Source organism: Patiria miniata, unplaced genomic scaffold, assembly GCF_015706575.1.
Source record: "Patiria miniata isolate m_02_andy unplaced genomic scaffold, ASM1570657v1 HiC_scaffold_20, whole genome shotgun sequence".
Taxonomy (NCBI): domain Eukaryota; kingdom Metazoa; phylum Echinodermata; class Asteroidea; order Valvatida; family Asterinidae; genus Patiria; species Patiria miniata.
The window spans coordinates 8,180,021-8,196,630 of NW_024037059.1; the positions used below are offsets into that span (position 1 = coordinate 8,180,021).

The window sequence follows — 16,610 nt, forward strand, 5'->3', positions numbered from 1 at the left end:
TCTTTCACCTCCTTTCATCTACAGTAAGGCTGTGACGTTTACACCTTCAAACGGAATTTCTAAATTCGTTTATATATTTTCCAAAATGATTAGAGGAAACCCAAATTATAAAATAGGGATCTACATTCAGGCGATCTTCTTTTGAGCTAAGCACATAGCAAAATTAATGATGCTTCAAACATAATTAATTTACAATATAAGTTATCCCGTGAGCGCAAGTGGAACACGGGATAATGTAATGCATCTGTGTCCCACATACCACGAGGCCGAATGTGGGACACAGATGCACTACATTTTCCGTGTTCCATGAGTGCGAGCATGATAACAAATTTATCTTCAAGCAAACTTGACGCGCAGTACAGTTGGAACTAGCACGCTTTACACGGACATTCAGCAGTTTAGCGTATGCAGCTGGAATGTTGCTCGCACCTTGGAACAGCAGAATACGCAGAGTACGGTATGGACTGAGGCCGTACTACATGGTTATATGTAGCACTGCTTGTTGCCATGGATCGACCAATCTGGATAGAGGATTCACATTTACTTGAAGATAAAACCTTATAGAAGCACTGCGTAATTGATTTAATTTGGGTTACACAAAGATAATATTTAAATTTTTCAATGACTACCTGCAATTTTAAGTCAATCAATGTTGATTTAGCATGTCAATAACTCCAGTCTGTTGACATATTGGGCAGGAGTCAGCCTTTGTGTTTAAACGTTTAGTAAAATATTTGCTAAATGTTTAATCTACAGCAATTAGGTAAAATTCTATTTGGAGCCAGCTTTGTACGACATTGAATAAGAAACCATATTTCCTAGTTAATCTGATCCCCAAAAGTCCCAAAAATATGAAGTCTGCAATTTCATGACATCTGCTACTTGATGGAGAGAAGATGAATGCAATGAACTTCAAGTCTCCATTTGCTACTGGTGGAGAGATGTCATCTTGGTGAATTGTCACAGTCGAAACTGGCTGCTGGTTGGAGATATGTCATGCTGATTAAAAGTCTAGACTGGCTACTGGGTGAAGAGATGTCACCATGATGAACTGTCACAGGTCTAGACTGGCTACTGGGTGAAGAGATGTCACCATGATGAACTTTCAAAGGTATAGACTGGCTACTGGGTGAAGAGATGTCACCATAATGAACTGTCACAGGTCTAGGCTGGCTACTGGGTGGAGAGATGTCACCATGATGAACTGTCACAGGTCTAGACTGGCTACTGGGTGAAGAGATGTCACCATGATGAACTGTCACAGGTCCAGACTGGCTACTGGGTGAAGAGATGTCACCATGATGAACTGTCACAGGTCTAGACTGGCTACTGGGTGGAGAGATGTCACCATGATGAACTGTCACAGGTCTAGACTGGCTACTGGGTGAAGAGATGTCACCATGATGAACTGTCACAGGTCTAGACTGGCTACTGGGTGGAGAGATGTCACCATGATGAACTGTCACAGGTCTAGACTGGCTACTGGGTGAAGAGATGTCGCCATGATGAACTGTCACAGGTCTAGACTGGCTACTGGGTGAAGAGATGTCGCCATGATGAACTGTTACAGGTCTAGACTGGCTACTGGGTGAAGAGATGTCACCATGATGAACTGTCACAGGTCTAGACTGGCTACTTGGTGGAGAAATGTCACACCATGATGAACTGTCACAGGTCCAGACTGGCTTCTGGGTGAAGAGATGTCGCCATGATGAACTGTCACAGGTCTAGACTGGCTACTGGGTGAAGAGATGTCGCCATGATGAACTGCCACAGGTCTAGACTGGCCACTGGGTGAAGAAATGTCGCCATGATGAACTGTCACAGGTCTAGACTGGCTACTGGGTGAAGAGATGTCGCCATGATGAACTGTCACAGGTCTAGACTGGCTACTGGGTGAAGAGATGTCGCCATGATGAACTGTCACAGGTCTAGACTGGCTACTGGGTGAAGAGATGTCGCCATGATGAACTGTCACAGGTCTAGACTGGCTACTGGGTGAAGAGATGTCGCCATGATGAACTGTCACAGGTCTAGACTGGCTACTGGGTGAAGAGATGTCGCCATGATGAACTGTCACAGGTCTAGACTGGCTACTGGGTGAAGAGATGTCGCCATGATGAACTGTCACAGGTCTAGACTGGCTACTGGGTGAAGAGATGTCACCATGATGAACTGTCACAGGTCTAGACTGGCTACTGGGTGAAGAGATGTCGCCATGATGAACTGTCACAGGTCTAGACTGGCTACTGGGTGAAGAGATGTCACCATGATGAACTGTCACAGGTCTAGACTGGCTACTGGGTGAAGATATGTCGCTATGATGAACTGTCACAGGTCTAGACTGGCTACTGGGTGGAGAGATGTCACCATGATGCGAGAGGCAACACTAATTTGGGCAGGCCAGTTTTGAAGTAACAAAACAATAAACAATCCTTATTGATTTCTTTTGCTTTTGTCTTGGGCACCATCTCAATTGACATAATTGAGGATCAGTATTTGAGCTAAAAACGATGTCCTCACTGCTGCAAGTTCTCCATGCTAATCAGTCCAGCAACAGAGCCATCATCAGCCAACACACTGGCAAGTTGCTGTATCACAATCAAGACAGAAGATTCTCTCCAAACAGCAAAATGTTTAATTTTGTAACAATCGCTTTTTTTTACCAGCAGAGTTGACTCTGGTTTCAAGGGATCTCTTTCAGGGATCTAGTCTAGATTGCCAACAAATATGGTTTCTTATTTCTGAGATGACAAAAAGTATACCAATGAAATTTATTTCCAAAACGCGATATTTCAATTTGGAAAATTGAAAACTGTCCACTTTTATGAAACTTTAAATTAAAGAATAATAAGATATGTTTTTCTCATTGCATTGTTAAATTGTGTTCAATAAGATAAAAGCCGTCAAACTGACTTTGGGCAGCCAGGAGAGGGCACAATTATAAAAGAGAACAAAAAAGCATTAATCGCATTTTGGAAATAAACTCTTGAAATGTATATGAGAACAACTGTTTACAATGTTTTTACAAAATGTTTTTAATAGATTAAAATTTAAGAGATAATTTATTCCTACTTTAAAACCCTAACATCGTGAATAATTTACTGGGATCCTTTTTTGGTTTGTGCAGAAACAGATCCGCCTTATGAGCAAAGAATTAATTGTTTCTCGTAAGTGCTGGAGGAAAAGAAACATGTAAGAATTATGACTAATTCCCAGCAAAGGAATCTTCATACTATTATTGTTTTAGTTGATGTCTCATTCAAAATTGAATAGCTTTTGCAATGCTGGACAAATAACAATTTGGAATTTTCTATATTTCAGGATGAAGTTAAACAATAACTTGGGAAAGCATAGTCTTTAAATTTTTGAATGTAAAAAAAGAAAAAAAAAAAAGAACAATTTTTAGCAGAAAATGGGTAATTCAGTCCTCTGACTTCATTACAGGCTGCTTTTATACAAACTACGTACAATAACTTGGTTCGTTTTTAGTTTAAATTAGTTTGTTCATCATACATCTTTGAGGGAGATGTTTGTACTTGTCAGGTAATTGTTTTTAAGTGCTGGCATTGTATCTGATGAAAAGCATCTTCTTTAATTCACTGAGTTGTCTTATTTTTACCAGCAAAGTTAGTGCAGGTCTTCTTTTGAACTAGGAATCTTGCGTTTGTTATAGAATGCCATCACTGGATAATTAGCAATAACAGTTTTCCTGAGTATGCATTTTGCATATTTTCCATGAGTGCATGGCAATGTCAAATTTGATACTCAGCAAAACCTTAAAAATACAAAAAATAAGCTCAATAGGAAAAAAGGTAAGGGGAATTATGCACTTATTACTTCCACACTGCAGACTAACAGTGAGAGTAACAGAAATTCTATTTTTTTATCTCTTCAGTCAGCTAAATATTAGTATAAAAGCTAATACTTCATAAATCTTCAGCTGGGCTGGTATCAATTTAATATTCAGTTTAAAAGTGTTGGCATTCTATAACAGTTGCATATTCTTTTAGCACTCACTGGGATTGTAATTGTCACCAAAAAGTAATCTTCAAGTTAAGCAAATTTGTTTAAGGTTAAGCATGGAGTCCTAGCAATGCACTCACAGCACAATAAGCCATTTCGGAGTTACAAAAATGTACTACTGCACGTGCGCACATCAGATTCAACGATTTAGTGTCGGAAGATAAACAAAGCAGATAAATGCACACAAGTCTAAGGGGGACGCGGTAATCAAATCCACATTTTGCAATTTTGTTCTAGTAAAACAGAAGATGGAAATTTTTGCTCGCACAAAAGTTGGAGCACACGAAACAACGTAAACCATGGTGCCGTTGAAAACAATCAACATTTTGCATCTAATTCAAAATAAGAACTTTTCTTTAATTTCGTTGGTACCCCGCTATGATTTTGCACGCTTGTGGCGAACTGTTTATCCCTCGACCCTAATCGTTGTCATGGGATGTGCGCATGCACAGTAGTACATTTTTGTAACGCCAAAATGGCTTATTCAATATGATGTGCACTACAGGTTAAGGGAATAAATGTAAGCAGTATCGAACAGGGCCAATAAATGAAGGAGCTGCTTAACCCCCCGACCCCCCCCCCCCCCCCCCCCAAATCTGAAATTATCTGTGCCTAAATTATATGATCAACTCAGTGACATTGGTCTCGGAATTAATGTCATATTCTACAGGCTGTAGGCCTAAAAATTATGGTGTTGGTAAAGCCAAGATGTTGTACAATGCCATCTCATTAAGTTGCAATGAAAGTTTTCTTGAGTATGCAATATGGACATTTTCTAGGTTTTTGAAAAATGCCAAAAAGATACTCAGCAAAACCTTGTAAATTAAAACAAATCAGGTCACTAAAAAAAGGAAAGATCAGGTTTTTAAATTGTGCACCAAATTTTAAAATTCAATGCAGTGTAACTTGAAAAACCAACTTATTTCATCATAAAAAAATGTGAGAAATGAGTATTCTCCCTGGTAAAAATTTGACTTTATTTGGGGAATTGTTGGCATGGTACAACATCTGATAAATCAATACACAAATAAAATAAGCAAAAGCCTTGGAAATTTATGCTAAACAAGCAATTGGTGATTTCACAGAAAATTCAGTGATTCCTTTTAAGTGGATTCCAACATTTTAGACTAAGGGTATCCACAACTGGGACAATACTTACCTGTCCATCATACATTTTATTTTTATTACATTTTTTGGTAGAAAAAAAAAGGAGATAAGAATACATGATTGTTTAGTAATATCGTTTTCACACAGGTCTGAATGTTGGAATCCAGTTAAAAGTATTTAGACTGGCTCTCAATATTTGCAAATTAAAGAAAGTTATGTTTTGCTGGTGTGCTTTCCTGTCATCTCAAATGACAGAATAGTGCATTTAGATTGGTAGGTAAAGAGCATGGCAAGATATGGTAAGAGCAGAAACGTTCCTGTCATTGCAACTGTAGACTTGTTTTCCCCATTGAACAAGGTTTCAAGAATTATTACCAATGAGATAATCAAATTGATGACAACTTGGCAATGTAGAATTGATGATTGGTTCAAAGCATTTATCTGAGTCTTTCATTGCAAAGGATTTTTAAACAGTGCAACTGTTTGCATTCAATGACTATAACAAAATGTCAAAAAAAAATCACACAGTGGCAAGAATTCATCAAGTTTGTGAAAGAACGTGGGAGAAGGTTGTTCCTCCCAAGTGAATTTGTAAAGCAAGGTAGACTTTTTCCTGAAATACATTTTTCATTCAAATAAAAATAATTGATAATTTTGTCTAAAGGTTAGAGGGTCAATTGTGAGCAGTGTGCATTATGAAACTATCTAAGGACTAACCCTTTAAAAGCACTTGCATTGCATGACTTCCATTTGCACAATTACAGCAATATACTTCACACTATCTTGCTGCACTCACATTATGACTTTTTAGAAACATTCTTGTCAAAACCTGACTGACTGTTGGAAACTTTATTTATGCAAACTTGATGTATGTAAATTTCTATCTTGAATTTGAGCATGTTAATTTTTAAATTGCAAGGAAGGACAAGGTTTTACAAACCTGATAGACCCCAACTGAATCTCAACAATGCAAGAAATCGCTTCAAATTAATTTTATTTCAAACAGGAGATGACTGAAAATAGGGCTTCACTTTATTTTCTCATTTTTTAATGTTATATGGAGGACTAATAACCCAAGCAAGTGGTTAAATTACATCAACTAAAAAAACGAACCAGTTTCAAAAATGAATCAGTTTGTGTATTTGAAGGATTTGAGGTTTGTTAAAAAAAATTAGGAAATTGTACATCTTTTGCAGGGGCACTTTTTAAAACAAAGCAGTCCTTCATTTAAAGAAAATCCAGGAGAGCTATAAATCGCTCTCCTCAAATATTTGAGGAGAGCAAATCGCTCTCCTTAAAATCTACGGATAAACAGCGGTAAAACGACGGGTTACCATTGTTTTTGTTTTATTTTGAATATAAGGATTTATTCAAGGGGCTGCATTATTATTAGTTTTTGCATAATAACATATGCTCAAGCTGCGTTACTTTTTTCGTTTCAGTAACTGTAAGACAAGGTAAAATTTATTTTAAACAAGTCAGGTGTGTTTACAAACACAAATGCCCCGCAACCGTGACTGTTCCCATGACATAACACCACTCTTTTAACATCAACTTACATGTACCTTGGTCACATGGAACATTCATTGACAGCATTAGTGTCTTCTGTAGGTTTTATATGAATTAATCCCTAATCCCTATAATCTCAGAATAAATACAAGATTTCTATTGTTTTAGCCACTGTGAACTTGACCTTTGACCTTTTGGCCCCAAATTCAATAGGCATCTTAGGATTACCAAGAACAATCCACAAACCAAATTTGAAGTTCATATGTTAAAGTATTTCTCAAGTTATCGCGCTGACAAGATTTCTGTTGTTTTATCCACTGTGAACTTGACACTTGACCTTTTGACCCCAAATGCAATAGGCTTCTTAGGATTGCCAAGAACAATCCACAAACCAAATTTGAAGTTCACATGTAAAGTATTTCTCAAGTACTTGCGCTGACAAGATTTCTATTGTTTTAGCCACTGTGAACTTGACCTTTGGCCTTTTGGCCCCAAATGCAAAAGGCTTCTTAGGATTGCCAAAAACAATCCACAAACCAAATTTGAAGTTCACATGTAAAGTATTTCTCAAGTTATCGCGCTGACAAGATTTCTATTGTTTTAGCCACTGTGAACTTGACCTTTGGCCTTTTGGCCCCAAATGCAAAAGGCTTCTTAGGATTGCCAAAAACAATCCACAAACCAAATTTGAAGTTCACATGTAAAGTATTTCTCAAGTTATCGCGCTGACAAGATTTCTATTGTTTTAGCCACTGTGAACTTGACCTTTGGCCTTTTGGCCCCAAATGCGAAAGGCTTCTTAGGATTACCAAGAACAATCCACAAACCAAATTTGAAGTTCATATGTTAAGTATTTCTCAAGTTATCGCGCTGACAAGATTTGTCCGGACACACACACCCACACACCCACCCACCCACACACACACACCCACCCACCCACCCACCCACCCACCCACCCACCCACCCACCCACCCACGGAAGGACAAGGCGGAAACAGTATGCCCTTCGGCTTCGCCGCGGGGCATAAAAACTAACTAAATGGAGATCAATAAAAGGTTTGACTACTGCTTAGGCTTTCATTTTTTAATACAGTTGTCAGTTGGTTCATCACTTGATTATACTTGGAAAATGGAGAGTTAATAAACGGCACATAAAGCAACTGAATATTTGCTTTCAGATTCGTAAAAATTATATGAAATTTTCAGCCTGAACTATTTCAATTGCTCTACGAAAGATATACAAAAAGGGCCTCAAAATGACACAAACTTGCCTTAAGTTCTATCGAAAATATCTGCCGTCAATAATCTTAAAAATAATGGAAAATGCAGGTCAAGTTTGCCATATACACAATGCTAGTCACGACGAGAAACTGGCTAACAACGTCCGAACTTCGCACTAGTACGAGCGTTTGTGATGCACTGTGTGTGGTGGGCCGGCAATGAGACTCGTTTTACGGTGTAGGATTTCGGTGAAACACGATGCATCATTTCACTTCACATACCAGTAAAACTTCCTCAAAATAAATTCATGAACACGGGAAATACATATACAGACAAGAGAGATCAAGTTCTGTGAATAAGCTTGCAAAGATCGTCCTTCTCAATCGTTGTTTTCTTGGCATTTTTACGATGTCTATTCTGTCCGGCCTGCACGCAAAACACTGTACGTCAGTGCATTGCACCGCGCGCGACTATTACATTGACTGGTTACGGCATTTTCATCATGCCTTCATTGGGACTTAGTGCGTGGCGCAGCGGGAACCAGTCATTGCTGCACTCGCACGTACGGGCCCACGTGTTTTCATGCAGCTCTATGCGATATGCAGATTGTGCACGCACAGTATACAACCGCTGTACACGTACACACACGATCTTTTACAGTACGTACGAGCTCGGTGTTCGTTCATTTTTAGCGATGTCCAGCGGCATATTAACGTGAGTTTGGGCATTTATACCAACGAAAAATACGTGTAGCTTAAGACTTAAAATCCTTTGTGTTTTTATCACTTCTTATTTTTAAACTTCCCGTGTTTGACGAGCCCTCTTTTGGATTTTTGAGGAGCGCTATTTTTGGCGCTCCTTCGAGACAGTCGAGGAGCGCAGTAGGAGCGCCTGCGCGATCGTGCTCCTTTAAAATGAAGGACTGACAAAGTGAGTGGACAAGGCAAAGACAGAGTTCAATTCATCACTTTTGGTTTCATAGCTGCTTTCTTATTTACATCAATTGATTTTGTTTGGGTTACATGGACATTACGGCCTGGAATACGCCCAATTGGGATACAGAAACGCATTTTAAACGACTTAATATCCATTGGAAATAGCATTTCAAAGTAGGATATATATATACGTCCACTTAAAACTAGGAATTTTTGGGGTTATTTTTGCAAAAATCTCAAAAATCGAGCTGTTGAGTGCTAGTTGTAAATCCTGCCGAACACAGTGGTTTGCATTCTGCGGACGTGTAAGAAACAACATTTGTGTATATATTGGTTCTGTGTGTATTATGTGACACACACGCATAACGTGTACAATATGCCCACACTGAACAGACATGGCTTGAAATACATATGTGTATGCCACAAACTGTTCCCCACATTTGATGTAAACAAGTTTTTTTTCTCTTTTCTCAGGAACGATAAGATAATAGGTTGTTTTCCTTTCAACAAGACCTTTGAAATAGGATGAATAAACAATAACAACATGACATGTTTGGGGATTTCAGGCCGTAAATGTCCCTGTAACCCTAACCCTAGGATATGACAAATATTACAAATGACAGTTTCAGAACTGTTAAGGATAGAATTATGTAATCCACACTCCATCAAACCACTAGACCATGCATGAAAGATTACCAAGAACTTTAGCTATCTAGAAATGTAAGCAGTTGCTGTAAACGACGAATGGGAGCTCTCCAGAAAATATGTAAAGTCCCATTCAGAATTTTCCAAAATATCGGTTTCTCATAATTTTCCACTGAGCTGAAACCTCAACAGGCTAGCTTTTGAACACATGCTTCATTTGATTTTGAGTCGTGTTAACATTGGAAACGAACGAAAGGAATAAAGAGCAAGTGATCTTACATGTACATGTATATGCCTTCAAGTCAAGGATACACTGCTCATCGTTGTTGGAATAACTGAGAAATTTCAGTGGTGTACACATTGAAAACCATTGAGACATTGAAACATTGAGACCTTACTCTCGGTCAAAATGCAATTGAATCAGCTCAACATTTTTTTGGTTTACTTTTACCTTCAAGAGTTTCCCAATTTCATGGCAATTGTGTAGTAGGCCCCTCTTTAGTTTCGATTAAAAGTAAAGTCAAAGGTGTTTTGATTATTCCAAAATTTTTTTTTTGTCTGACTAAAGCAGACTTCTCTTCTTTCTCATGACATCATTTTTTTGTAATATTGAACAGTTTGCTAAGTGCCATGGGAATCAACACAGTTTAGCATGTTCACTGCATCGCAGTGATCGCCATCTTTATTTTCGTGTTGCGTTTTGTCATCTTCATCATCGCTTTAACCCCAAATTTCCAGGGTCAATAAATTAAAAACCTTGGCCTCTATCTAGGGCATACCTGTTGGTTTGTAATATCACTTACTAGTTTGGTAAGTATAATAACCTAAAAGCGGATTTTTGTTCCTTATAAGGAACAGGGCCCTACACTACACAATCGCCAATTTGTGGGACCAAGTCTAGCATTGATGGAATGTGGATAGGTATAACACTGACCAAAGCATTACAAACTCACCTGCTACTGTGGTGCTTTCTGTAGTTGGAGGTCCAAAACCATGGAATGTTGGGTGAGCTATCAGTATAGGCAAAATGCAGACAGCTGTTGGTAAAAACAATAAAGAAAAACACCAAGTAAGAATCTACATTACAACCAGAATTTGTTTTAACTTCTAATTATGGTATTATCGCTGGGAGTTTGTCAGAAATGACTGCAGCATTTTACTTGAGGTAATGGGACATGCACCACCTTCATTTATCTCATCCTACAACAAATGTCAAGTAAAAAAAGGGAATTTTAACATGCATCAATGTGTGGCTCTAAATACGGAGGAGGCCTGTACGTATGTCATCCCGACTCGCTGGCTATCTTCAACATTGATCTGTCATAACTCCCAATATAATTCAGGCATCAGTCCCAACATCTCATCCTTAAATCTCTCCCATAACTGAAATTTATTGCATCCTTAAATTGTATTTATTTGCAGGTTAAGCTTCTCAATTTTCAAAAAGTAAAAAGCGCTACAATTTGATTTCACTTTTTGCCTCAATCGTGGTAAGCAATTGCAATTTATGTTAAACAACAAAATACAAGAATTTCGTACTTGAGAGATGTTTCTAATTTTGAGAGAAAAAAATCTTAAATAATCATGACCACCTAGTTTGGACAAATTTGGAAACTTTCTTTTGACTCAACATGAAATTGCATAACACAACATGAAATTATCATCATAATCAACATTTTTTTTATATAAAGACTTAATGTAGATTACAAGTTGATCACAATTCAAAATGATCCCCTATTTGACAGCTTTAGTTTGGGAATTTTCCCTTAAAAAAAAGAAAGCTTCCCTTAACAGGATCACCACCGGGAAGGTAGCTGTCATGATCCCATGTTAGTAGATAGAGGAAGAAGGGGGAGGGGCAGAAATGAGATGGTGCGTGCAAGTGACAAAAGAAAAGAGTAGGGGTGAAGAGGAGAGAAAGAGGAAGCAGGGAAGGTAGGCAGAAATGGAACGGTGCGTGCGAGAGTGCGACAGAAAAAAAAAGATTACAGGTGGAGAAAGAGGATGGAGGAAAGATAGACATGGACCGGTGCGTGTGAGTGGTGCGTGCAAGTGATGGTAGTAAGAGGAAAGAGGGTAGGGGCTGAGGGTAGGGGCTGAGGGCAGGGGTGGAGGCGGAGGGTGAGGGTAGGGATGGTGGGTAGAGGGAAGGGTGGAGGAATGTACGGTGATGAGCCGGTCAGGAATCACCAGGGGGGGTAAGGGAAAGTCTTGTCTCAACTGTGGCTGCAGTGCAATGACCAGCTCCAGCGTTTCACAGGTGAGATGCACTTTAAAAACTTGAAGGACCATATACTCAAGCAAATGGTTACTACCAAAAAGTCACTGTTACCTTACCAATAGTCAGTTGGCATGTGGTATAAATCAGGTGTACACAATTGAATAGCAATTTTCGCCTACCCTTTTGTGGGCGGGGATTTCGATTCAATTAAATGGCAGAAGCAGAGTCATTATTTTATCAAGACTTTTTGCAGTAAGCTAAAAAATGAAAGTTCAAAATACATGAAAGCCACAACTTTTGGGCAAACCTCCTCTTTTTGGGGGCAGGACACTATTCATAATTAGGGTGTGGGGAGATTACAAATTTGCTAAATAATACAATGTCAATCCAAACCCAAGTCATATTTTCCCCTGATTTTGGCATTAGCAGTAAGCAGTAAATAAAACAGCATATTTCAAAGTGCATTTCTATTTGATGTAAGAGTAAGTGCACTTTTTTAGTGAAAAAAATGTAACTTTTTGATAACAAAATTAGTTATGATATAAATGAGCACTTTTGTCTTTGAAATACATTTTGTACGTATCAATTACAGTAGATGCCAAAGTTTGACTGTCTATTCTTGGAATCAAATCCATCACAAAAAAAATAATAAATCGTTAAATCTCACGTCATATTTATTCTAAGTGACTTTCAGTTGTCAAATAGAGGTTAGTGTATGCCTACAGGTATAGTTCTCGCATTTATTATTTTTATCATCAATTATGTCTAGTGCCTTATCATGACTGGTAAAACAAGCATGTAGAGTTGTCAAGACAAACAAATGTATCATGGAAGAATTGGAAAAAAAATGGAAAAAAAAACACATTCAAATCTGTGCATTTCCAATAACAGGAGCAAAACAATTGCCCAAAATAGTACATTTCCCTAATTTAATCTACTGCATTTTACCTGAATCCAACCTTGACTGCACAATTCAAACTCACTGTTCATTCGAACCTCAAAATTATCTATGCATAAGCATGCCCCAAAACAGCAATGAGTCTGTATTTCAATAAACATAAAATCACGCTGCATCACTTGTCCAAGTAACCCTGTTTGGTTTGACCTTGCTCGTGCAATTGTGTAATTCAAAATGTTTATTATCCATGGTACAGGACCAGGGTTCAATTATTCTCTATATGCCTTGTTGCCCAAAGGGCTCTGTTGAGTGGTTTGTCTCCAACTCTCTGTGATGTCTGTTTGATTTTCTTCACCGTTGTTTTCTTTAGTCATAGTGAATGTCCCAGGCGTCACATGATTGAATTCCTATGGAGCCGATTCTCGGCTCTGGGCTTTGTGGACAGAGAATAGGTTGTTATCTAGAACTAGCTGCTTTGGTCATTTGGCCCCTTTCCCCTAAATTACAATGTATTTGAGCAAAAGTTTTTACGATAAGGATTTTTATTTAAATTTTTTTCTTCACATTTTAACTTACTGTTTACTTCAAAGTTGAGAACCATGTATTTTCGTCTTCATATTTTCTTGAATTTTATTTTGGGAAAGGAATGGTGGTATTGATGAGTTTAGTTTGTAAACTGTTGCAACGATGCGTTTGGGCATTTGTTCCGAGGACCAATACGAGCGCGGAGCACGAAATGTCTTACAGTGTGAGGTCCGGGCATGCTAAAGGGCCCCAGGAAAGTTTAGATTCCAGATGCTCTGTGGTGCAATCCGAGGTAACCGATTATGTAAGGCATGCCCCTATAAGCCTCGGATGTTTAAATATTGCCTCTTCACAAACAAGTTTTCTAATTTCTGTCTTATAAAAGATTACTACAAAGAATTCACTGACACACTCACCAATTTGGAGCTCTCAGTCATCCTGAAAGCCAGAAAAGATGTGTTCATGACCTCAGGATGGTGCCGCATCCCTGGCCCTCACAGACATCCCAAGCTGCCACCTGACGCTACTTCAGCAGTTGTGTACAAAGTCTATGGAGAGTCAAGAAAATTATACAAGTATTTATTAACAAAATTTGAAATGTTTCTTAGTCCCAGATCAAGGGTAGTCTATATTATGCGCGAACAGATTTGCTGATTAATTAGGCAAGACCCCGCGTCTTGACTTCCTAGATTTTGAGCAATCAACAAGCGCTTTCTATAGGTCTATCGGGTCTTCGGTCATTCACCCGTTGCGCGTCATTAAATAGACATGGATTTAAAAAAAAAATGTCACGGCGTGCGGCGCTCGGTATCATGTTACGCAAATGCGCTCCCGGCTGTTGTTGTATTACAAAATGCTGCATTCGAATTGACCAATCATGGCGCCCGGTGTTCGGTATCATTGTTACGCGAATGCGCTCCCGGCTGTTGTTGTATTACAAAACGCTGCATACGAATTGACCAATCACAGCATTAGTCCTGATTTTGGGATGAAATGACGTCACGATTTATTAAAGTCGTCTCCGATTGGCTGGCGCGCGGCTTGCATAAATCTGCATGCTTTGACATATCAGACGTTAGACAGGAGATGGCTCCGTGGATAATGGGTGACACTCAGACTAGATCAAGGGTGGATCAAAACACAATTGTTTTTGGGGTCCCAAAAAATGTTGTGGTCTCCCAAAATCCCGCCGGATTTTTTGGCTTTTTTTTTTTTTTTACCTGTTTTTTTTTTTTGCTTCAAATGTCGGCTGATGACTACAAATGGTGCCTGACTAAACTTAGTGCAAATATATGGGAGTCTAGAGAGGCCACATAAAGCTTATTCTCGACCATAACCCAAGTCTAAAAACACGTTAAAATTGTGCAGCATCAGGATTCCAGTCAAACCAGTGAGTTTGGTGGTTTTGTGTCATCTTTCATTGAAATTTTTTTTTTTTCATTTTGCCGACGCGCATGGCTACGGCGACGCGCGCGCATACCAGAAACCGGAGACTTTTTTTTTTTTTTGGCCTTAATTTTTATTTTTGGGGGGGGGGGGGGGGGGGGGCATGGCCCCCGTTTGCTACCCCTTGATCCGCCCTTGACCCAGATTCATGTCTTATCATCCTTTTTGTAATGAATGACCTTCATTGCGATGATATACAATGTTTGAAGAAAAAAATGTGGCGTCAGGTTGCAACATTTTTTCCCCATAAATGTCACTCAGGAAAGATTCCCATATCTTGTTAACACTTTTCACACTGTGCACAAACCGTATTGTTGATGTACCCTAACGTGGCGCGGCCCCTAACGTGGCGCACTTTGATTTTTCGCCTGTAGCGCCTAGCTAGAGCAAAAGTTTTAACTGAAATTTCACAGAAAGTGAAATTTCATCAAGTTCTAAACACTCCGTTCATAAATCGCGAGTTTATTTACCCGTTACAAAGTTAACAAGAAAAAATAATTTTGGCGTGATTTTCCGATTTTATTTTCAAGTGCAAAGTGAACCCTTTGAAAATGCCCCGAAAAATAAGAAAATAATTTTCTGACAAACATCTGGCTGGGTTTGTAAGTAAAAATAATAATGATTTATCAGAATTTATAAAGTTTACAGAAATTCTTAAATGTTAATTTGGAATTTTCTGAGATTTATTCAAGTGCGCCACGTTAGGGAACACTCCGCCAATATGTGCCCAATTTCCAGACCAACCGTTTTTGCATTTTGGATTAAATTTTATGAAACCGAAATTGTTCACAGAGGTTAAATAGCAAGCATTAAAAAGGTAAAAGTACCAGTATTTCACTGCATGAATTTGAGGTTTATCAACAAAGAGATTTGGCAAACCTACAGGCTACACAAGGAAAGTTGGGTAAGCTTCAAAGTGCGCCACGTTAGGGAACACGACTATATGAGACTGGTCTGAAAATTTGTAAACTTGTGTTTTCTCAGTAAATAGGATATTTTCCCTACTAAATTTGACTTTTTAGGACATATTTATCACTTTCTGATGGCTGATAGGTCACTGAAGGGAAAAATTAGTGATGGACATAATATGGGAATCATTTGTCTCCCAACAGAGGGGTTAAAGTACATTTTTACCACAGCATGGAAAATGGCATTGGAAAAGAGGGCAAACTACGTGTGGCATGATCCCGCAAGGAGATATAGCTCCATGGTAGGACTGTCCGGGACGAATGAAACTTTTCCTCGCCTATTTTTATTTTCAACGTACCAGGAAAATGATGGTGAAAACTGTCATTTCTCGGACTCCCGCCATGTTCAAGCATGTGTTCTTATTCCTCCATGGTTCAAGTTACTGCTCTTCTTGAAAACTCGAAGAAGCTGAAAGAGTCTTGCAAATGTCTTCAAGCACAAACAGTCGGCAGCCATTTTCATGCGTGTTTTTCAAAATGGCGTCTCGTCGGTTCAGAGCATGCACAAGACGCCGCACGTGCTCTCCTATCAAAGGGAAAAATATTCCGCCCAAAGCTGAGCCAATCACAGAGCTCAAATCTCCGTGAGGACCAATCAGTGTTTCGCTGAGCCTGGACGCCAAAACAAACATTTGAATAATTTGCATATGCATCGTTCATTTAAAAACGAGTCTTTTTAAAGTTAGGAGAAAATGGTACATGTGGTTTTCCTTTCAATTCATTCTGGGACAACTGTTTCTGACTGTTAATTTATCAATCCGGCAACTTTGAAGAAAGAATAAAGAACCTAATAAAAATAACAATGCTTTTTGTTTACCGAAAACTTTTAAGTTATTAAAATTACTTTGTAAGCAGCACTTTGGTTCATTTTAAAGTGTTGTTTGCTTGAGAAGAGAGAATTTGTGTGTATAAATAATATATTCTTTTTGAAATTAGTTTTTATCAGCAACGGGCAGTTGTATGCATCCATGCATATGACTTTGCTCCCCTAAAACACACTAAATCTGGAACGGTATATATCCACGTCTTAAAGGCGAGACAATGGAACTCCACTCTGAAATGAAAATCAATTTTAATGCAATGTTGGTTACAACAGTGATTAGAATGAAC

The 16,610-nt window shown here is 38.7% G+C and overlaps 1 long non-coding RNA gene across 1 annotated transcript; it reads right to left on the reverse strand.

Annotated features, from left to right (window-relative positions):
* Positions 1 to 8,292: 8,292 nt before the first annotated feature.
* Positions 8,293 to 15,991, reverse strand: LOC119728742. The gene is made up of 3 exons (XR_005271137.1): positions 15,800 to 15,991; positions 13,503 to 13,634; positions 8,293 to 10,479 (listed from the first exon to the last, which is right to left on the reverse strand). It is a non-coding gene; the product is annotated as an uncharacterized LOC119728742 (long non-coding RNA).
* Between the last annotated feature and the right edge of the window lie 619 nt (positions 15,992 to 16,610).